The sequence below is a fragment of the Acomys russatus genome, chromosome 14 (genome assembly GCF_903995435.1).
Source record: "Acomys russatus chromosome 14, mAcoRus1.1, whole genome shotgun sequence".
Taxonomy (NCBI): Eukaryota; Metazoa; Chordata; class Mammalia; order Rodentia; family Muridae; genus Acomys; species Acomys russatus.
The window spans coordinates 30,067,077-30,091,494 of record NC_067150.1 but is presented as its reverse complement, the minus strand read 5'-3'; the positions used below and the strand labels follow the sequence as shown (position 1 = coordinate 30,091,494).

General features: G+C 40.5%; 1 pseudogene; it reads left to right on the top strand.

The window, feature by feature from the left end:
• The first annotated feature begins 2,688 nt into the window (after positions 1-2,688).
• LOC127198777 (heterogeneous nuclear ribonucleoprotein A3-like) lies at positions 2,689-3,726 on the top strand (annotated as a pseudogene).
• The last annotated feature ends 20,692 nt before the right edge of the window (positions 3,727-24,418 follow it).

Genomic DNA, 24,418 nt, shown 5'->3' with positions numbered 1-24,418 from the left:
GGCTTCCATCTTTAGAGTGGGCCTTAAAACCAATTAAAAAGTAGATTGTTACTTTCATAACATTTGTGCCACTATTGCACCAATATATTTTGCAGGCAGGTCTTTGTTGTAGGTTACAAAGTTTGTAGCTGGGTGATAGTAACAATTACTTGCCTTCTCTTGGAGTGTGCCTAGTCTCTTCTCAGCACCATGAACATTAGTGAGGAGAGGAAGCCCCGCCTCTATTTCTCCATTTTCTTTTTCTTATTTCTTTCTTTCTTTTTCTTTGTTTTGTTTTGCTTTTTTGAGACAGGACTTCTCTGTGTAACAGCCCTAGCTGTCCTGGAACTCACTCTGTAGACCAGGCTGGCCTTGAACTCACAGAGATCCACCTGCCTCTGTCTCCCAAGTGCTGGGATTAAAGGTGTGTACCACCACAGCCCAGCTATTTCTCCATTTTCAATTTTTTTCTTATTTTGACTTAAAGTGGTTTTTCTGTATATTTGGGGTATTTTAAAAATATTTTCTTCAGTCCCTGTCATGTCTTTTCATTCTTTTGACAATGACTTTTTCAGAGCAGGAGATTTTAGTGAAGTCTAGTCTATCATTCCTTTTTCATGGATTAATTCTACCATATTCAAATTACTAGCTTTGTCAATTCTGTTATCATCTAGGAGCTGTATGGTTTTATTTTATGTCTGGCTCTATCATTCACCTTGAGGGTTCTTTGTCTTTTCTTTTTAAGACAAGTCCCAGGCTGACCTGGACCTCAGTCAATCTAAGAATAATCCTGAACTGCTGTTCCTCCCTCCTGCTTCTCTCAGTACTGAGATTATAGTTCATGATTCCGTCATGTGTAGTATAGAAGTGGGGTTTTTTGTTTGCTTGCTTGCTTTGTGTGTGTGTGTGTGTGTTTTTAATAGACTCTTGCTGTTTAGTCCAGATTGGTCTTGAACTCATAATCTTTCTGTTTCAGCCACCGAAGCTCTGGGATTATAGGTATCTGCCACCATGCCTGGCTGCACATTTTAAGTTAACTTTTGATAAGAAATATAAGGTCTGTTTTCCCAGACCTTATTGACCTCTGTTCCCTTTGCTCCTTTGCAGTCAGTTAATTGCATTTACCCATATCTATTTCTGACATCTCTGTTCTGTCCTATTGCTCTATTTGTTCATTTCTTTGCAAATACCATGTAGTCATGATTATTTTAGATGTTTAGTAAGTCTGGAGCTTCATCCCTACACCTTCATTCTTTTCCTTTTATATTGTGTCAGTTATCTTTTTACTTTACAAACTTCTTTTTAAAGAGTTATTTATTTATTATTATGTGTACATTGTTCTGTCTGCATGTACACCTGCAGGCCAGAAGAGGGCCTCAGAAAATAATATGGAAGGTACTGATTGATTTACACGTGGCACCGGAAGACTTAAAGTCGTGTTGTTCACACATGTTTAATTTTTGTTATTGTTGTTGTTTTCCCTTGTTGAAGAAACTATTTATTTTTCCTTTGATGGAGGTTGTGTGTTTTGACTTGAAGTCAAAATCCACTTTCTCAAATAATCACAGATGTGCTTCTTAAGCACGAGTTGAGAGCTGCTTCTCTGCCCACTTATGAGAATTGAATGATACAGTGCCATTAATTTAGGAGCTGCTTATTGTGCTACTGTTTATTGGTGGATGTCTTAGATTTGGGGGCATGAGAAATGGAACTGCAGTACCACCGAGGAATGGGGACAGGTAAATAAGTGGATTGCTATCATGCTTTGTATTGAGAGTTATACGTTATCCACTCCCAGCCTGCTTCCTACCTCTTTATAGAACGAGGGTAATAGTATGTATCTTGTAAAGGTGCTGTGCTAGTTCAAATAGGGTAGTGTCTCATCTAAATGAACTTGACATTCTGGAATATAGTGCGTTTTCAATAGGTATTAGTGGCTGCCATTATTATGAAAAATAAAGAATATGTGAGAGCACAGAAACTGTTTTTAAACCAAAATTGAGGGCCTGGATGCCAGAAAGGGACGACTTCTCACACCTACATTTTGATTTACTAGGAGTGTATGAGGAGATAACGATGGAATTTGAATAGGGAAGGAGGAGACAGCAGTTGGAGGTTAAAGGACCAGCATTGCGAAAGCGGTGATTTGTGAGATAATATGACATTTCTGATGTGGTCAGAGCTAAATAAATGGCAAGAGGTGAGCCTTAAACCATAAGGACAAGATCATAAAGAGCTTAGTGTGTCAGGCGGAAGTTGGACTTTATACTGAGAACAGTTAGGAGCCCTGTCAGAGCCATTGTGGGAATAGATAAGACTAACTTGTAGGAGGTTATTGAAATAAGACAAGGAGAGAGTGAAATAATTTAAAATATATATTAAACCCATGTTGTGAGTCAGTTACATCACACAGATACACTGTTCAGTAGATTCAGCTATCCTTCACAGTAGCAGTAAACACTAGTCATTGAATGTTAGGTATGACACCAAATGCTTTACATATATTAACCTCAGTTACTCATCTTAATGACTTGGTAAGGTAGCTAAATAGATAAAGTAGCTAAAATAATCTTTTCATTTTAAAGATGAGAAAATGAGCTGTAGAAAGGTTAAGTGATTTACCTAGTGCAAGATTACACATAAAAGTGGCAGAACTGGGGTTTCATCCCAGATTTGGTGCCCGTTGAAAGAGGTGAGTCTGGTCTCAGAATGGAGGGCCATGATCTAGAGGAGCCTGAACAGCCAAGGAAGTTGTTTATTGGTAGTCTGAGCTTTGAAACCATAGATGATAGCTCAAGAAAACATTTTGAGAACTGGGGCAGACTTACAGACTGTGTAGTAATGAAAGATTCCCAAACAAAATGTTCCAGGGGCTTTGGTTTTGTGACCTACACTTGTGTTGAAGAGGTGGATGCTGCAATGTGTGCTCAGCCACACAAGGTTGATGGATGTGTGGTGGAACCAAAGAGAGCTGCTTCTAGAGAGGATTCCTAGTGTCCTGGTGTCCATTTAATGGTGAAGAAATTTTTTGTTGGTGGTATTAAAGAAGATACAGAAAATACAATCTGAGAGACTACTTTGAAAAGTATGGCAAGATTGAATCCATAGACATTATGGAAGACAGGCCGAGTGGAGGGGATTTGCTTTTGTAACTTTTGATGATCATGACACAGTTGATAAAATTGTTTTCAGAAATACGACACTATTAATGGGCATAATTGTGAAGTGAAAAGGGCTCTTTCTAAACAGGAAGATGCAGTCTGCTGGATCACAGAGAGGTCATGGAGGTGGATCTGGCAACTTTATTGGTCATGGTGGAAACTGGAGGTGGTGGAGGTAACTTTGGTTGTGGTGGAAGAGGAGGCTATGGTGGTGGAGGTGGTGGCAGCAGAGGTAGTTATGGAGGTGGTGAAGGTGGATATAATGGATTTGGAGGTGACAGTGGCAACCGTGGTGATAGTGGACCAGGATATGGAAACCAAGGTGGTGCATATGATGGAGGAGGAGGAGGATATGATGGTTACAATGAAGGTGGAAATTTTGGTGAAGGTAGCTATGGTGGTAGTGGGAACTATAATGACTTTGGAAATTATAGTGGACAACAGCAATCAAGTTATGAACCCATAAAGGGGGCAATTTTGATGGAAGAAGCTCGGGCAGTCCCTATGGCGGTGGCTGTGGATCTGGTGGTGAAGTGGTGGATATGGTAGCAGAAGGTTTTTTAAAAGCAGCAGAAAAAAGCAATAGTTCTTAGCAGGAGAGAGAACGAGGAATTGTCAGGAAAGCTGCAGGTTGCTTTGAGGCAGTCGTCCCAAATGCATTAGAGGAGCTGTGACATTCTGCCACAGAAGGAACGATAATCTTAAAAAAGTCACTGCAGCTTCAACAGGAAACCTTCTTGTTCAGGACGTCATAGGCACAGTTTGCTAAAAGTGCAGCCATTGATGCACCGTAGTGTCAATTAGATGCATGCTCCTGAGGTCTTTTATCTGTGGTAGCTTTGTCCTTGCCTTTTTCTTTTTATTGCATCGGGTATATTGCCCTGTAAATTGTGGTGATGGTACCAGGAATAAAAAACTAAGGAATTTTTAACCTTAAAAACAAAAACAAAAAACCAAGTAGGTAAACTTACCCCTCCAGGAGAAGCTATTTTTCTAGCAGAGCTCCTTTTTCACCTAAGAATGAGCCAGCTTCTCTATCTGAGAAGCAGCATTCCTTTTATTTGAGCATATTATTGGTGTTGGTAAATTTTTGTAATTGCACAGGAAGAAGGTCCAGGGAGTCAAAAGATAACACCTATTTTTAGTTCTATTGTCTTTATTTTTGTTTCACTTTGTAAAAGATTGATGATGTGTATGGCTTTAGTATATGGAAGAGGAATGAATTATAAGAATTTTTGTATGGCAAGGTGGCAGAGGCCAGTGGATCTCTATATGTTCAAGGCCAGCCTGGTCTATATATTGAGTTTCAAGCCAGTCAAAGTTACCTAATGAAACTATGTCTCAAAAAACCAAAGTTTTTGGGTTGTTTTCTAAATTAGATTAAAATTTTATGTTATTTTATGTACAGTTTCATAATGATTATCAGTATTTTTTTAGAGTATTCTTCTGAAGTGTAAATGTTTTTGTTTTTTTTTTTTAAGACAAGGTTTCTCTGTGTAACCCTGGCTGTCCTTGTACTTACTCTGGAGACCAGGCTAACCTTGAACTTAGAGAACTACCTGCTTTTGCCTCCCAAGTTCTGGGATTAAAGTTGTGATCCACCACACCCTGCCAAAAAGTGTAAATATTAGTCTCTACTTGTTTAGTTGTGCAAATACCCAGTGTATTCAATTTATAGACCAACTTGCAGTCTTTTAGATTATTACTTCTCTTTAATTGAAAAATTGGTACTGGTTTTAGAATACTTTCATTATTACCAGAGAAATGTTGTAATAGTAGTCACACCATTGTTTTGACTTCCTCTAGTTTCTATTGTGTATCAATAAAGGGTATGTTTGTGTAAGAAGCTTTGAAGACATTAGAGAATGGAAAGTGTTTATAGAGCAGTTGTTTATTTATCAACCTTTGTAGCACTGTCATTTTGGATTTTATCCTCCTTTCTGAAAGTACTCTCTGGTGGTTATTCTTACCCTGAGAATTCTGGCCAAAGCTATGGATTCTTTTCCTAAGAAAACACCTGTGAGATGTTCAGTGGAGGTGTCAGAATGATAGATTAAAGACTAGAATCCCAGTAACATAATCTATAATATGCTGTAGCTTGTGAGTTACAGGTGGTTGTGAGTGGTAGCTGAAGCAGAAGCCTTAGGTTAAGTCACTTGGGGTGAGAGAATATCACAAGAAAGGAAAATACCTACTAGAGTTTTAAGGAGAGATGGGTTTGCAAAGCAGACAGAAAGATGGATGAGTCCAGAGAGGTGTGTGAGGAAACCTAGCAAAACAATTCATCCAAAGGCTAAGCAAGAAAAGTTTCAAAAAAGGAGTAGTTAGTAAGGAGAGGGCAAGTCAGTAAGGCAGGAAAGTGCTCCCTCAGCCTTTCTTCATTGTTTCCAAGGAGCCTTTTTAGACATTTTCTAGCATACCGTAAATGATAATATACAGTGCATTTTTGCTTATATAGTGTGGCTTTTTGGAGAGTCACAAATTATTGTAATACTTAGAAAAATTTTGTCGCTTTCAGACAGTGTTGCCTATGCAGAGAATGCATGTAGTAAATGGATTAAGTAACCTTAAAGAGTTGTTTTATTAGAATGCTACATCTGTCAGCTGTTTCAGAGTGAGTGAGGAAGTATAGAACTGGAGGTTGAAAGTTGAGGTAACTGACTGAGGAGAACATCAAGTGGAGGAAGGGAGTTAATGCCATCGATTTTGTCTTGTCAGCGTACCCAAGATGTCAGCCCAAATAAAGAGAATCATCCTAGGAAGAAGGAAGTCATATGAAATTGCTTATGCTGCTGCTTGTAGTGCCCACACTAACATGCCTTCAATTTGATGCTGATCTTTTCTGTTGTATGTGTTTATATTTCATTTTTGAAAATTTTCACTCTGTTTCATTACTGAACTTAACAAAGATATTATGAATGTCCTCAAAATATGTTTCTTTCTTATCTTTTTTTCATTCTTTTGGTTCTTTGGGAAAGGGTTTCTCTATGTAGCTGTGGCTGTCCTGGACTCACTTTGTAGACCTCGCTAGCCTCGAACTCATAGAGATCTGAGTGCCTCTGCTTCTCTGAGTGCTGGAATTTAAGGTGTGCACCACCATGCCCCGCTCAAAGTATACTTCTTAACTGGCTGTCTTACGAAAGGTTATTTAGTCAATGGTCTCTGGAAACCCGCTTGTAGGCACACTAAAAGAATGTTTTACTGGTCCCCTAAGTGTTCTCAATATAGTCAAGTTGATCAAGATGAACCATCACAGAGCGGAATTGGAGAGGAATGCTTGGTGGCCACCATGGCATTGCACATACAGCAGTTGTAAGCACCTCAAAAGCCCAGGTCACCATAGCATTGTTCACAGTAAAATGAAGTAGTGAGCAGGGTTGGGGAGATGGCTTAGCACTTAAGAGCACTAGCTGCTCTTCTAGAGGATCCAGGTTTGATTCCCAGCACCAAAGTGGTAGCTAACGACCATCCAGTTCCATGGGATCTAATGCCATCCTTTGACCTTCGTGGGCATCTCATGTATGTGATGCACAGACAAACATATACACAAAAGATCCATACACATAACATTTTTTAAAAATGTTTTTAAAAATGAAAACACAGGCCTTTAATCCCAGCACTGCAGGCAGAGGCAGGCAGATCTCTGTGAGTTGGAGGCCAACCTGCTCTACAGAGCAAATTCCAGGACAGCCAGGGCTACATAGAGAAACCCTGTCTCAAAAAAAACCAAACCAAACCAAAAAAGCAAACAAACAAAACAAAACAAAAAAGAACAAAAACAAACAAAACAAAACGTTATTTTCATTTCTAGATCCTAGCCCAAAGGATCTTAGGCTTACCTTTTAAAAAATTATTTATTTATTCCCTTTGCATCTGTATCGAAGCCCCCACCCTCTTCTCCTGCCCATCCTACCCTCCCATCCTCATCCCCTTTACCCCCCTCTCCTTCTTTTCAGAAAAGGGCAGCCCCCACCACCACCACCCCGCACCAGCACATCAAGTCACATGAGGACTAAGCATATCCTCCTGCACTGAGGCCTGAAAAGGCAGCCTAGCTAGGGGAAAATGATCTAAAAGCAGGCAACCAAGTCTGTGTCAGAGACATCCATCCCCCACTCCAATTGCTAGGGGACCCTCATGAAGACCAAACTGGCCATCTGCTACATGTGTAGGAGACCCAGGTCCAGTCCACGTGTGCTCTTTGGTTGGTGCTTCAGTCTCTGTGAGCCCCATGGGCCTAGGCTGGTTGACCCTGTTGGTGTTGGTGTTGGTATACCTTTTAAGTTTTGCATTTTCAGTCTCTTCCTTTCATTCTCTAGCTATGTGTGCCTGTGCTGGGGCTTCTACATCTCCTGCCTCACACGCCTTTAAGTCTGATCTCGCCTGGTATAAAGAGATTCCCTGTGCCCAGGTTGCGATAATGAGACTTCTCACCTCTGCCCTATTACACCTTTGTGTTGTGCTGCAGTTTCAGTCATACTATAAAAACTGTTTTATGCGCTTTGAGAAATACTCAGCTTAGATTTATAGGGGTAGCTCAGAAAATACTAGCAAATGCGGGAAGGCAGTCATGAAAACATCCTTATTTAAAGTGGCCTTGTCTCTCTCCTCTGGGAGTGGCTAGTGGTTGGCTACCAGAATACAGATGAATTGGCTCCACCCTAACAACAGCCATGCCTATTTTTCTGGTTCCCTGTCTTTCAGTTTTTGTAGAATGATGTCTAGAACTTCAATTTAATCTAACAAAATGGATTCCCCTGGAGCTCCCAACACTCCAGTTCCAGGCTATCTGACACCCATGAAGGCAGAACACTCAGACACATAAAATAGACTAAATACATCTTTGGAAAAGTTTAAGTATGAATTTGCTTCATACTACTTTTCAGAAGATAATCTCACTTGTTGCAAAGTAATTTTAACAGTTGGCGTGGACAACATCTATTTATGAGTTTTAGCCTTCATTTTGGTCTGTGGGATTCAACTGAGGGCTTTGCAGGTGCTAAGCGTGCCTTCTACAACTGTGCTATACCCCTAGCAAGTCATGTTTCCTAACCAAAGCTCTTTAAATTTTTTCATGATTTCTCTTATTGCACTCATTGCTAATTTCCTCTCTACTTATAATTAGAGATTTAAGTAGATATAATTTATTGATATTCAGTAAACTATATAGACAGTATAAAATTTGTTAAATTTTTTGTGTATGTTTATGTTTCTGTGTGTGTGTATGTGTACACACACACACACACACACACACACGCGCGCGCGCGCGCGCACAGGCATTTATAGTCTAGAGTGTACACTCTGTTGTTGTTTTTGGTTTTTTGAAACAGGGTTTCTTTTGTAGTCCTGGCTGTCTTAGACTTGCTTTTTAGACTTGGCTGGCCTTGAACTCACAGAGACCTGCCTGCCTCTGCCTCCTGAGTGCTGGGAGGTATACACTCTTAATCAGTTTTAACCTTATTTTTTGAGAAAGGGTCTTTTGCTGAACTTGAGGCTTAGCATTTCAGCTAGACTGGCTGGCCAGAGACCTTCAAGGATCTATTCTGTCTCTGCTTTGCCAATACTGGGATTACAGACACACTCCACTGTACCTGGCTTTTCTTGAGTGCTGAGAATCCAAGCTCAGACCCTCATGCTGTTATGGTAAACATTTCACTGACTGAGACATCTCCCAGCACCAAAAGTTGATAAGTTTTGACATGTATAATACCTGAAAGCACCATCAATGTCATGACAGTAAACATAACCTGTCGTGCTGGCTGGTTTTATATCAACTTGACACAAGCTAGAGTCATCTGAAAGGAGGGAACTACAGTTGAGAAAATGCCATCCTGTGATCTGGCTGTAGGGCATTTTTAAAATTAGTGATTAATGGGGGAGCCCAGCCCACGTGCGTAATGCCATCTGTGAGCTAGTAGTCCTGGGTTCTATAAGAAAGCAGGCTGAGCAAGCCAGTAGGGAGCAACTTCTGTGGCCTTTGCATCAGCTCCTGCCTCTGGGCTCCAGCCCTCCTTGAGTCCCTGCCCTGACTTCCTTCAGTGATGGACTGTGCTGTGGAAGAGTAATCCTGATAAGCCCATTCCTCTCCAGATTACTTGTTGGTCAAAGTCACAGCAATGGACAGCCTAACTAGGACACCTGTCATCCCCAGAATTAGCAGTCTTCTGTGCCCTCCTCTATCTAACCCAGGCAACATTAGTCTGCTTTCTGATTTGGCTAAAATATGGTTGCGTATTTTAGAGTTATATTCAAGCATGCTTTGGAGATACTATGGGTTTGGTTCCCAACCACTACAATAAAGTAAATATCACAAAAGATAGTCACATGACTTGTATTCCCCTGCATATAAAAGTTATCTTTATACTATAGCATAGCCTATTAAATGTGTAATTGTATTGTATCTAAAAATATATAATATATACACTTTTTAAACTTTTTATTGGTCCTTTGTGAATTTCATGTCATACACCCCAGTCCTCAGTGCCACTCATCTCCCTGTCCCCTCATACCTGCCCTCTGCCCTTGCAACCTTCCTCCCAAAAGAAAAAAATCTTGTTGTGGGAGCTGTAGTATGTCACAGTGTGTCCCACAGTGTACCCTTTTTGTCCATATTTCTTTGCTTGCAAATGTTTATTGTAATGAGTCACTGGTCTGGTTCGAGGCCTCTGGCTTCTACACTGTCAATACTGAAACCTCACCAGGACTCCTCTCGGATATCCTGTTGTTGCCCTGTATTGTGGAGATCCCAGTTTTGGATCTTCTGTAGGATTGGCCCTTTCACATGCTCTAGCAGTTCATCAATGGTGTAGATACCGGGGTGGGCCAACTTAAAGCCCTGGATCTGGGCCTGGGAAGTGTCAGAGCTGGTCAGCCAGCCAGCTCTCCTATGCTCTGTTCTCTACCACTCTCTCTATGTACTCGGCTCTCTATCACTGTCCCAGATAGCTCATTCAGTGCCTCGGCCAGCGGCAGAACCAGCTCTACTGCTCACCCCATCCAAACCATCAGGGCTTGCTCTGCCAAGTGCTGCAGCAGGCGGTGAACCAGCCCTAATCTCCGTCCTCCCCCACCCATCTGCCACCAAGGCCAGCTCTACCCTGCTCTCCCAAGTGTCACAGCTGGTGAGAGACACAGCTTGCTCTTCCACCTCATGACCCTGAGGCTAACTCTCCGGTCTGCCATAGATGACAAGGGATGAGGGGGATGAAGGGGGTAGAGGTGGTGTCACTGTACAGGAGACAAATTTTGGTGCCAGATCAGGGTGGCTCACCTGTGCCCCGCCTCGAGGATTAGTTTTGTTGTGCTGCCCAGGCAAGGCCACTCTCCAGAGTGCTACAGAAAGTGAGGATCAGGGCCAGTGCTCCTACTGTCTTGGCCCTAAGACCAGCTCTCCCACATTCTGCAGGTGGCAGGGCATGAGGATGGGGGAGGGCATCTCTCCTTTCGCCCATGCAGCTGCATGGCAGACAAGTGGTGGGGGCCAGCTCTCCCATCCTCACTCTCCCCAGCTCAGCTGCTATGCTATCCAAGTGAGGTGCTGAGTTGAAGGTGGCTGGCTAACTAGAGTCTGGCTTGATGTCTGGTACCAAGAACGAGGAAGAGGGAGGAGAACAGTAAGTGGAGGAAGAAGAGAGAGGGACTCATGAGTTGGAGCCTTGCCTGGGCCATATAATAAGATCCTGACCAAAACAAACAAACAGAGAGAGCAACCAGTAATAAACCCTGCTTCATGACTAAGGTTTTTTTTTTTAACAAGATTTTTAAAAATTAATTTTTTTATTCACTTTACAACCCAGCCATAGCCCCCGCCCTCCTCTCCTCCCAGTCCCACCCTCCCTCTCTCTTCCCCAATCCTTCCTCCTCTATTCCTTAGAAAAGGGGAGCCCCCGACCCACCCACCCCAGCTCATCAAGTTTGAGCTCATCCTCTTCCCCTGTGGCAAAGCAGTCCCACTAGGGAGAAGTGATCAAAAAGCAGGCAAAAGAGTCCATGTCAGAGACATCCCCCACTCCCCTTACTAGAGGACCCACATGGAGCCTGAGCTGCCAGTGAGTTACATCTGTGTAGGGGCCTAGGTCCAGTCCATGGACCTTGGTTGGTGCTTCAGTCTCCACAAACCCCTCTGGGCCCTGGTTACTTAGCTCTGTTGGTCTTCTTGTGGCGTCCTCTCACTGTTCTAAATCCCTCACCTCAGCTGTGTTCATAGTAGCTGAAGCAGTAGATTCCATATCAAGAGATCATGTTCTTTGCTTACCTCTTGATTTTAACCCTTAACCTTTGTTAGCCTCCTGAAGAATGGTTCTTTCTGGCAATGAATCCTTCCCAGAACATGTACAGTTTACATTGCCTAGACCCATTAGATTGGTCTGTCTATAGGAGATATGGAAACAACATTGATCTCTTCATATGTCTCTGTCACAGCTCTTGGGGATCCTCCATGGGTCTGATTTGTAGCACCACAGAAACTGTGTGATAGTACACACTATAATCCCAGCACTCAGAAAGGACCAGAATATCCTTGATGTCCTGGGTAGCCTTAGTTAATGTCATCTTGACATAGCCTGGAGTTCTTTGAGAGGAAAAGCCTCAACTGAAGATTTGCCTCGATCAGTTTGGTCTGTGGCTATATCTGTGAGGAATTGTTGTGATTGTTAATTGATGAAGACAGGCCCAGCCCACTGAGTGGCACTGCTCCTCAGTGTAGTCCTGAGCTGTATAAAAAGCTAGCTAAGCACGAGCTACAGAGCAGGTCAGCAAGCTGCATTCCTCATAATAAGGTTCCTGGTTGACTTCCTGCCCTTTACTTCCTTTTATGATGGACTGTCACCTGAAAGAATAAGATGAAGTCTTTCTTCCCTTAAGAAGGGACCAGAAGGCCAGATGTGGTGGCACATACCTTTAATCCCAGTACTCGGGAGGCAGAGGCAGGTGGATCGTTGTGAGTTCGAAGCCAGCCTGGTCTACAAAATGAGTCCAGGACAGCCAAGGCTATATAGATAAACCCTGTCTCGAGAAAGAAAACAAAAACAAAAAAACCCACCAAACAAAAACACAAAACAAAACCAAGAAAGGACCAGAATGTTTCATCACAACAACAGAAAGGAAACTAGAACACTTGACTACATGGGAAATTCCAGGCCAACTTGAAACACATGGGACCTGTCATGAAATTTCTTTCCAGTAAACAACATTTTAAATGGGTGTTTTGTCATTTAGGCTTTGCTCCATTTAGGACACAAACAAAGTACACCTGGTAAAATTCTTAAGTCTCTAAGGATTTTCAGATTGGGAAATAAGCATTGGCTTTAACTTAAAAGGAGCTTTAGCACCTACAGATAGTCATCTCAGTCTTTGAAGCGTTGTAGACAGGCATTGACTTGGCCTTAAAGCTCCAATGAAGTTTGTAAGCAAGCTTTAGTATGGGCATATATTATCTTTTGTCTTAGCTAAGTACCTGCCAGATGAGATAAGGTGTGTATTTCAGTCTTAAAAGAAGCTGTTGTACCAATTTTACTACAAACAAAGGAAAGCCACAGACAAGAAATGGATCTAATCCAGAAGAGGTGTCCTGTAAATTCAGCCTTGCACAGCTCCAGGACATGAACAAAGTAGAGACAAATTATTTGCAAGACTGTAGTATAAATTGCCTCTTGTTCAGTTTCTAATAGAATTATATTTCTGCCTGAGACATTATGAGCAGTTTTTACTCCACACTTTTATATAAGCATTCTGAGCACAGGGAATCAAACAACATGGTATGAGGGCAACATATTTTTACCAAGTGGGTTGTACCCCAGGGACAGAATTGATTTAACATTCAAAATAAGGAACAGAGGGAGAGAGTGAGTGAGGCTACATTATGACACTGCAAAATCCAACATCCATTAGAAAAATTTTTAAAAAAGCTTTTCTTCCTGCAGGAGTAGATGCCTTCTTTTATAAAGACTTAAACCTATAGTTTGGAGCAGTTAAGCAATATCTATCAGCTGGCAATGTAGGACCAGAATAAGGCTTGATCAATGGCAAGGGAGTTTGATTTCTTTGTATTGCAATATCTAACAAAAAAAAAATATCTCTCAGGGGAGGAGAAGTGAAAGACTGGTCAGGTTGGCACTGAATTGCCAAGCACATCATCTGCATCAGCAGTAGCTTTCTTAGCATGGCTTGAATAAATCTTAGCATCATCTAGAATTGTGGTCACATATTGGAAGGCAAATTCCAACATCTGCTTCATAACTCTTGGCTCATATTCTGTAATCCCCATATCCTTCAGGATTTGTGCTATCATCTGTGCATCTTTCGCCATGCTCTTGGGAGAAGCCATCTTGCCAGACTCCATGTCTGTTTCAACTAAAGTAGGCACTCTAGTGGCCCTCACAGGGCAGAGGTTTACAGTGCAGATGCCTGCCTCTCAGTCCCCTGCTGTAAAGGCTGCAATTCCTGCAACATCAGCAGTTCAGAATGTTCTCATTAATCCATCATTGATTGGGTCCAAAAGCATTCTTATTACTACTAACATGGTATCACAAAATACAGCCAATGAGTCAGCAAATGACTGATAATTTGTAACCTAGCCTTGATGCATGTAATGTGTGTACTTGGTCTTGAATCCATTGTACTGAAATTAAACAAGCATGTTAGATGTTTTAAAGCTATATTTTAGAAAATGGTATTTAGTAAGTATACTTATTATGCTTTTTGGTTGAAATGTTTAGTTTTAATAGAACTAGTAATGGTTTTTTCACCAACCTTTATGCATAAAAAGTAAAATTGTCATTTATAAAAAAAACCTTTTCAAAGAATTGGAAAGAGAAGGGAATTTTTTTTTTTTTTTTTTAACTTTGGTAAAGAACATCTATTTTAAAACTTACTTGCTAATGCATTTCATATGAAAGACTAAATGCTTTCTTTCCAAGTCAGAGGCTGGCCATTCTTGTCACATCTAGTCAAGTCATACTGAAAGTTCTAGTCAGTGCAGTCTGGCAATAAAATGAAATAAAGAAATCTAATTATGTTGAGAGATACTAACTTGTGCTTGCTCTTCTGATGTGGGCTTCAGGGTCACACTGGTGCTAGTGAATGAGTTGGGAAGCAGTTTTCTTCAGTCTTGTTGGATGAATGACAGCTGGCTTGATTTCTTCCTTAAGCATGTGGTAGGATTTGCCTTTAAACCCATGTGGGTATGGAGTTCCCACTGTGAAAAACTTCTCTCTCTCTCTTTGTGACAGGGTTTTTCTTGTATAGTTTTGGCTATCCTGGCCTCTCTTTGTAGACCAGGCTGCCCTTCAACTCAGAGATCAGCCTGCCTCTGCCTCCCCAAATACTGGGATTGCAGGTGTGCTTCATTGCACCTGACTGTGAAAAAGTTCTTTTTTTTATTTTTGCTGCTAAAGGAATGTAAGTAATGTATATTTTTCACATTGTTAGTCAACTTGTCAAATTTATTGGCATAAAATTGTCCCAAGCTTTCTATATTACAGTAGAATTTATAATTATAGCATTTTACTTGTATGTTAATAGTTTGTATCTTTTCCCTTATAGTTAGAGTGGCTGAACAGTTATCAATCTACTTTTTATTTCAGTAGTTTTTCTATTATTTCTATTTTCCATTTGTCAATTGTTTCAGGCCTCTATTATTTCCTTTACTTACATCTATTTCTTTTCTTGTACATGAGTTTTTCTTTGTAAGTTTCTCAAGGTAGAAGCTATACGAGCCCTTTTTATTTTATTTTTCTAATATAGGCATTTAATGCTAGAAATCCCTACTGCATACTATTTTTTTTTTATTTTATGTGTACGGATATTTTTCCTGCATATATGTCTATGTACCATGTGTGTCCTGTTGTTTGTAGAGCCAGAAAGAGGATTGGATCCCCTGCAATTGGCGTTATCTACAGTTGTGAGCTGGTGTGTAGTTCTGGGAACCCAGGTAGTGCTCTTACCCCGGAGCCATTTCTCCAGCCTCCTACTAACTACTCCTTACCTGCATCTATTAAATCATTTCATTCTGTTAGAAATTCCTCCTAATTTCCACTTTGTTATTCAGAAGTATTTCCCAAATATACTGGGTTTTGTAAAAATTTTGTCTTAATTTTGTTACTAATTTCTAACTAAATTCTATTGTGGTCAGAGAAAATATGCTGTGTATTACTTGAATCCTTTTGAATGTATTGACATTGGTTTTGTAGTCTAGGGCAGAGGTTCTCAACCTTCTTAACACTGCAACCCTTTAATACAGTTCCTCGTGTTGTGGTGTCCCCCAACCATACAATTATTTTCATTACTACTTCATAACTGTAATTTTTCTGTTATGAATTATAATGTAAATGTCTATGTTTTCCAATGGTCTTTGGGAACCCCTATGAAAGAATTGTTCAGCCTCCAAAGGGGTTGTAACTGTTGGTCTACCATATTGTCTATCTTGGTAAAATGTTCAAGTACAAGAGCTTTATAGTAGGAAAATATATATTATTCTTAAAATCTTATAGTACTCTATAAATGTCAATTAGGTCAATTTGGTTCATAGAGTCATATCATTTTCATTATTCTGCCTTCTTACTGTGTCAGTAATTGAGGGAGGGACATTGAAATTTTTGTGTGTATATCAATATTTTAGTAATCTTTATAGTTAATAAATCTTTATAGTTCTATCAGTTATTACCTTGTATGTGTATATATATTCACATATATTTTGATATATAAAACATTATAAACATATAAAACTTATAAAGATATGATATTAGAAGACATTAAATCCCCTGGAACTGGAGTTACAGGTGTTTGTGAACTACTGTGTGGGTGCTGGGAATTAAATTCAGGCCCTCTGGAAGAGCAGCGAGTACTCTTAACTGCTGAGACATCTCTTCAGACCCCAAGATTTTATGTGTATAATGGCGTTATTGTTGTGTTTATTGTTGTTGTTTTTTGAGACAGAGTCTTTCTGTGTAGCCTTGGCTGTCCTGGGCTCAATTTGTAGCCCTGGCTATCCTGGACTCACTGTGTAGACCAGGCTGGCCTCGAACACACAGAGACCTGCCTGCCTTTGCCTCCTGAGTGCTGGGATTAATGGCATGCGCCACCACTGCCCAGCTCCAAGATATATTTTTTATATGTGGTACTATGGATTTACCCCAAAGTCTCATGCATGCTAAACAAGCTCTCTACCACTAAGCTATAAACTAAACCCTACATACATATTTAGTGTCCATTTTTAGGTTTAAAAATGTTTGGGATATAGGCCTGGTGTGGTGTTTAATACCAGCAGCTTCAATTGTGAGGCAAAGGCAGGTGGAACTGTGTATGTTCAATTCTAGTCTGGTTCGTATCATAAGTTCCAGGCCAGTCAAACCTATGTAATAAATCACTGTATCAAAAAAAAAAAAAAAATAGTGTGGGGGTATATCTCCTTTTTTATCTCTTGCCATTTTCTTTGTTCTGAAATACATATTAGCTGTATGATATATATGATCTATACCTGATATATTTACATATATATGCTTCCTTTTAATTACTCAGATATAGTGTACCTTTCTAAAATTATTTATTTTTATTTTGTTGGGGTTTTTTTTGAGATAGGGTTTCTCTGTGTAGTCCTGGCTATTCTCTATTTTTCATTTTTTATGTATTTACTTAATATAGATGCATGTTTTCCCTGCATGTATGTACCATGTTCATACTGTGCCAAGGAGGCCAGAAGAGAATGTCAGATTCCCTGTGAGTGGACTTGTTAGCCATCATCATATGGATGGTAGTAATGACTCAGAGGTCCTGTGGAAAAAAAGCTGGATTTTAATTTCTTGCATTCTTTTTTGCTTGTTTGTTTGGTTTTTTTTGGTGGTGTTTTTTTTCTTTGTTTTTGTTTTTGTTTTTTTCAAGCAAAGTTCTCTTTGCCCAGACCGGACTTGAATTTGTGATTCACTTTCCTTGGTTTCTCAAGAAGCTGGGATTGCAGATGGGTACTGCTATGCCTAGTGTTCTCTCTCTCTCTCTCCTCTCTCTCTCTCTCTCTCTCTCTCTCAACTTTGAGGCAAATCTCATGTAACTCAAGCTAGCTTTGAACTGTTGATCCATCCTCTGTCCCTTAGACATTGGGATTACAGGAATGTACCACATCTAATTTCATGTGATGCTGGAGGCTGAGCCCAACTTGCTGCATCCTAAACAAGCATTCTACCAGCTGAGGTATGTCCTCAGATTTTTTTTTTAAAGTGGTAGTTATTCTGATGAGTATTAGATGATCCTTTTGTTGTTTGTTGTTTTGAGAGTGGGTTTCTCTGTGTAGCCTTGGCTGCCCTCGAACTCACTCTGTAGATCAGGCTGGCCTCGAACTCAAAGAAATCCTCTTAAAGGTATGTGCTACCATGCCCAGCTAGATTTTTTTTTTTAACTTTGCCTTGCATTTCCTTGATATAGTGAGTGATGTTATTGTTTTACACAAGTGTTGGCCTATTTGTATATCATCTTTGGAGAAATGGCTACTGAATTTCTTTACTTGATTTTTTAATCTGACTAATTTTGTGCTTTTTTATTTGTATCCCCTTTGTTATGATTCACTATGTTTTCAGATTTACATCTCTGACAAAATCGTATTTAGGATCTTTTTGCCTGAGAAATTGCAGCTTTCTCCCGTGGAAGATTTATTTCAGTCTTTTTCATGTTACTTCTTGTTGTTAACATAGGGTCTCACTATGTAGTGTGGGTTGACCTGGAACTCGCTGTGCAGATCAGGCTCTCTCAAACTTTGGGTGATCCTCCTGCTTCAGCTGAGATGTGCATGTGCCACCATGCCCAGTAGATTTTTTTATTTTGAATGTATAGAATATGGTTGTAATAGCTATATGAATGTCCTTCTGTTTTAATTCTAATACAACAGTCCAGTTGTAGGTGATCTTGACTGATGATTCTGTTCCTGATGGGTCGTTTCTCTGCCTCCTGTGCATACTTGTTATCTTAATCCCTGTTCTATCGCTGTGAAGAGACACATGGCCAGAGCAACTCTTTTTTTAAAAAAGCATTTCGTTGGGGCTTGCTTGCAATTTCAGAGGTTTAGTTCATTATCGTCTTGGTGGGAAGCATCCAGGCTGGCCTCAAACTCAGAGATCCACTTGCCTCTGCCTCTCAAGTGCTGGCACTAAAGGTGTGTGTTACCATGCCCCATTTAGGGCTTTTGAAACCTCAAAACACAGCCCTAGTGGCACACTTTCTCCAACAAGGCAATGCCTCTTAATTTCAAATATTGTCATTCCCTGGTGACCAAGCATTCAATTCTGTAAGCCTATGGGGGCCGTTCTCATTCAAACCACCACTCTAGGGTAAGCTTTGATAGGTTATCTCTGCTTGTTGGAAGCCCACCCCCCCCCCCAGTGTCACACAAGCCTAGGCATATCTCAGGAAAGGTTCTCTAATATAAGAAAATGCTTCTGTAAGACTGGCCAGGAAGAGAAAGCCAGTAAGTAACCTTCCTCCACAGCTTCTGCTTTGATTCCTGCCTCCAGGTTCCTGCCTTGAGTTCCTGCCCACTGTTCTCTCATTGATGGATTGACTTTTGAGTTGTAAGGTGAAAAATAGACCCTTTCTTCCCTAAATTGCTTTGGTCATGGTGTTTATCACAATAGTAGAAACTCTAACTGAGACAATATCTAACGTTTTGATTTATTTTTTACCTTTTGGCAGGTAAATGTATAGCTGTTACAAATGTCTTTTAGTTGGGGAATCCATCAGGTTCCATTTGAATTCTCCTTCCCTGTGCTATTCTCTAGAAACTTTGAAGGCACTAATGGTTTGCGTTAATAGGGGTTGCTTTTTATATTTCCCATCTTTTAGGGACCACTGTGTTTTCCTTGTTGACGTCAGTGTCCTGAAAACTGTTATTATTTGCTTTTTTTCTTGAGACTGGGTTTCTCTTTATAGCGTTGGCTACCCTGGAACTAGCTCTGTAGACCAAGCTGGCCTCAAATTCGCAGAGATCCACCTGCCTCTGCCTCCCAAGTGCCTAGAGTAAAAGTACATGATACTGCTGCCCCAGCCGTGTGTGTGTGTGTGTGTGTGTGTGTGTGTGTGTGTGTGTGTGTGTGTACACAAATCTTGTCCCTGTTACACCATTTGGTAGTGTCAAATGTCCTGCCTACCAGTACTTTCAGCCTGAACCTGTTCTTTTGCTGAGATTATTACGGAAAATGTCTTACTGATCATTTCTCATTTCCATTTGAGAGTCAGCTTCCATAGGTGGTTAGAAGATAAGCTCCAATTCCCCATCCCACCCGCCCCTAGTCTACCTGTGAAATCTATTCTTTTTCCTCTTCCCAAGGGAAGGATCTGTTCCCTGTTCCCAGGGAGATCCTTGCCCCCCCTCCTCCCTCCCACCTTGTTACTTAGCCTCTCTGGGTCTGTGGACTGACTGTAGCATAATCATCTTTTACTTTTCAGCTAATATCCATATATGAGTGAATACATATCATTTTTGTCTTTCTGGGTCAGGGTTACCTCACTCAGGATGATCTTTTCCAGTTCCATCCATTTGCCTGCAAATTTCATGTTATTGTTTTTAATAGCTGAATAAAACTCCATTGTGTAAATGTACTACATTTTCTTTATCCGTTTTTTGGTTGAGAAACATCTAGATTGTTTCCAGTTTCTGGCTATTACAAATAAAGCTGCTATGAGCATAGTTGAGCAAGTGTCCTTGGGATAGGGTGAAGCATCCTTTAGGTGTATGCTCAGAAGTGGTATAGCTGGGTCTTGAAGTAGTCTGATTCACAATTTTGACTTCAAAAGTGATTGTACAAGTTTGCACTCCCACTAGCAATGGAGGAGTGTTCCCCTTTCTTCACATCATCACCAGCATGAGCTGTCACTTTTGGTTTTTTTCCTAGCCATTCTGACAGGTGTAAGATGGAAGCTCAAAGTCATTTTGATTTGCATTTCCCTGATGGCTAGTGATGTTGAACATGTCTTTAAGTGCTTCTCAGCCATTTGGAATTGGCTCTTGAGAATTCTCTGTTTAGATCTGTACCATATTTTAAAACTTGTGTTACTTGGCTTGTTGTTGTCTAGTTTCTTGAATTATTTATATATTTTAGATATTAGCCCTCTGTCAGATGTGGAATCAGTGAAGATCTTTTCCCACTCTGTGGGTTGCCATTTTGTCCTATTGATGATGTCCTTTGCCTTGAAGAAGCTTTTCAGTCTCATGAGGCCCCATTAATTGTTGATCTTAGTGCCTGTGCTATGAGTATTCTGTTTAGGAAGTTCAGGTTTTATATTGGGGTCTTTGATCTACTTGGACTTCAGTTTTGTGCAGGTTGGTAAGTATGGGTCTATTTGCATTGTTTTATATACTGACATGGTGTGGAGGAGGGAAAGAGGAAATACTGAGAGAAATGGCAGGAATTGGGAGGCATTTCAGGAGCAGGTGGAAACCTAGTGCAATGGAAATTCCATGAAATCAAAAGTTACCCTAGCAAAAAACTCCTAGTAATAGGGAACACAGAGCCTGAACTGTCCAACCCAGCCACAAAACCTTCAACCTACACTTGGTCCCAGAGTGTGCTGGAGCTAGAGCCTAGCAGAATCTTTATCAAAGAAGCCAGGGAGATTTCATCCAGCAACTGATGGGAGCAGATGAGGAGTCCTGCAGCCAAACATTTGGTGGAACTTGAGGAGTCCTGCTGAGGAGGGGGAGAAAAGAATGGAGGAACCAGAGGAGGGAGGGACACAACACAGAGTCATGGCCCACAGAAATTAATTGATTGGGACTAATGGGGGCTTGCGGAGATGAGGCTACCTGTAGGAGGCTAAGCTAGGTCCTACAAACATATATGTTATGGCTAAATAGCTTGGTGTTCTTGTGGAAATCCTAACAGTGGGAGCAGAGGCTTTTGTGCTTATGGGAACCTTTTCCCCCTACTAGGTTGCCTCATCCAGCCTTGAAGTGATGCTATGTGCCTGGTCTTATTATAGCTTGTTACGCCTCTCTTTTTTTCTTTGTTTGGTTTTGGTTTTTTGTTTGTTTGTTTGTTTTTTCAAGACAGGGTTTCTCTTGTAGTCCTGGGTGTCCTGGATTGCTTTGTAGATCAGGCTGGCCTCGAACTCACAGAGATTTGCCTGCCTCTGCTTCCTGAGTGCTGGGATTATAGGCGTGCTCCACCTTGCCTTGCTGTTATGCTGCTCTTGTTTGATGTCCCTGGGAGGCATGCTCTTTTCTGAGGGGAGGTGTGGGGAGGGGCTAGGGAGAGGTGCAGTGGCGGGTGGGGGAGGGCAGGGGCTGCGGTTGAAATATAATATATGAGAGGGGGAAAAAGATAAATTCAGGTCAGCCAGCACAAACACTTTTTGAAGATGCTCTTGGATTGCTAAACTGATTTTGTGATTCCCAGTTTTGAGAGAATTTCTTGAATTATTTAAATCAGGAAACTAATTTTAAATAAATGCTTTAGAAAATTTCTAAGTACATTTTATTTCATTTTTAGAATTAAGAAAAGGAAAGAACAACAGCGCTATGCTGAAGAGCAGAGACTCCTAAGAATGAGCTGTCGTGAAGAACCTTATTCAGAAGAGAAAATAAGTGATGTTTTAGCCCAGCTACAACTTGAAGAAATAAAAGGAGCCAGAGAAAAACAGCAACAGAGAGAAAAAGAATATGTAAGGTGATTTTAAACATTCTGCAGTAAATTCTGGCTTAAAAGAGACCTAGTTGAAAATAGGTTTTCTCATATTCCTTAACAGCCTTGGTTTAGCCTGGTGGTGGTGACCCACACCTTTAATTCCAGCTCTCAAGAGGCAGAGACAAGTAGAGTTTGAGGCCATCCTGGTCTACATAGTGAGTTCTAAGACAGCCAGAGCTACACACAGAAACCCTGTCTCAAAAAAAAAACCAGAGTTGACAGGCATGGTGGCTCATGCCTATAATCCTAGCACTCAGGGAGGCAGAAGCAAGTGGGTGTCTTTGAGTTCGAGGCCAGCCTGGTCTACAGAGTCAGTTCTAGGACAGCCAAGACTACACAGAGAAACCCCATCTTGAAAAACCAAAACAGACAAACAAACAGAGAGACACTATATGTCTTCTCATACTTTTCCTTACTTAGCATGCATACTCCACTATGGTTTTGATTGGCTAGGACTTCTTGGGACTAGTACTGTATTTTCTTAGTGCTATTTTGCACTGCATAGGAAGACAGATACAGAGCAAAGAAAGCTGGTTATAAAACCAGGATTTATGCTTATTATTCTCCTAGTAGTTGATTTACCTGACCATACTATATTTTTATAGATATGTAGAAGCTTTACGAGCTCAGGTCCAGGAGAAAATGAAGCTTTATAATATCACTTTACCTCCATTATGCTGTTGTGGTCCTGATTTTTGGGATGCACATCCTGATACCTGTGCCAACAATTGCATCTTCTATAAAAACTACAGAGGTAAGTTTCTTAAGGAAAAGCTGTATCCTGATAGCAATTAAAATTATACGTATGTGTGTGTGTGTTGAGAGCGGTGTAGTGCCTCTTTCTCTTTCCTCCTGTCCATCCCTCAAAAGCCCATTTTAAATGGTACAGCTTCTGACATCTTTCCAGTGTTTTCCTACCTGTTCATTCATATCCATCTTCATATTATGGTGACATTTTGTATATGCTTGTGGTGTGGAAGCCCTTCACTGCAAATTTTATTTTTGCTACCATTTCTGTATTCTCTTTTCTTTCCTTACACAGTGTTTGCTCTATTATAAGTACTCAATAAATATTTATTCAGTGGCTAGAATTAATGCCTATGGCCTTTGGGGTAAAGAAGCAGTACTAATAAGAAAAAGAAGTGGGAGTGCTGTATAGAATCTGACTCTGTTCATCATGTGCAAACCTTCATTTGCAGCATATAATCGGGCCTTGCATTCAGTCATCAATTCTTCTGATATCTCCGAGGGGAACGCAACTCTTCGAAATGCCATTCGTAATTTTGCTTCTGCACATAGACGGACTTCAAAAAAAGTCTCCAATAAGAGTCTGAAATCAGTGCCAGTGACTGGTAGTATTTCCACCTTCATTTAAAATCAACCACAAAAATTAATTAGGAAAGGGTGTTAAAGTATATGAGATGTATTATCTGGAAGGAAAGTAATTCCACATAATAACTATGTATAACTAGATATCTGCCTTGGGACTAACGCTGAAAGTTGGCTTCCAAGCTTGTCTCTTCTTTGGTTTGAACCAGTGGAACCTGTTCTTTTTAAAGTAATTATAAAAGTAAGGTTCCTCTAGATTTTTGCTGTCGTTTAAAAAAAATGTCTTTTTTTTTTTTTTTTTTTTTTTTTTTTAATGTAGTAAATGAGTGCTCTATCTGTATGTACACCTGCAGGCCAAAAGAGGGATTCAGATCCCAGTATAGATAGTTGTGAGCCGCCATAAAGTTGCTGGGAATTGAACTCAGAACCTCTGAAAGAGCAGACAGTGCTCTTAACTACTGAACTATCTATCTCTCCAGCCCTGAAAAAAAAAAAGTCTTTTAGGCTTTCTCTTTCTTTGTCTAATTAGAAAAACTAATGAGAAATTTTGAGATTATCTTATTATCATTCTTATAAAATTGTGCTTTTGAATCTTAACAGTACTGAACATGTCTGAATGAAGCACAAAGGAATTGGCTTCTGAGCTTTAACGGTTGTCTGTGCTGCCATTGGCTTTCCTAGTTTTATATAATAATTACAGATGAGAATTTGAATTTGGTATACATTTAAAACTATTTTCCTACTGTTTCTTTTTCTCTTGGGCAGAGGTGATTTTTTTTTTTTTTTTTTTTTTTTGAGACAGGCTTCTTTGTGTAGCCTTGGCTGTCCTGGACTCAATTTGTAGACCAAGCTGGCTTTGAACCCACAGAGATTCCCCCCTCCCACCCCACCTCTGCATCCCAAGTGCTGGGATCACAGGCATGCGCCACCACCCCTGGCTTCCTCCTATTTCTTTTATTTTTTTAAATTATTGCCTCTTTTCTCATTTAGTGATATTGGAGATAGAATTTTTAGATTACATTTTTATTTTCTTGAAATTTTGTTTATTTTTATTTTATTTATATGAGTGTTTGCCTCAATGTATGTCTGCATCATGTGTGTACATTGCCTCTGGAGACCAGAAGAAGGCATCAGATTCCCAGAGACTAGAGTTACTGATGATTGTGAATGCCATGTAGGTGCAGAGTATTGTTTTTTTCCCCCCCTGGAACTCACTTTATAGGCCAGGCTGTCTTTGAACTCAGAGATCTACCTACCGTTAAAAGGTTAAGTTCTGCCTCATTTCTC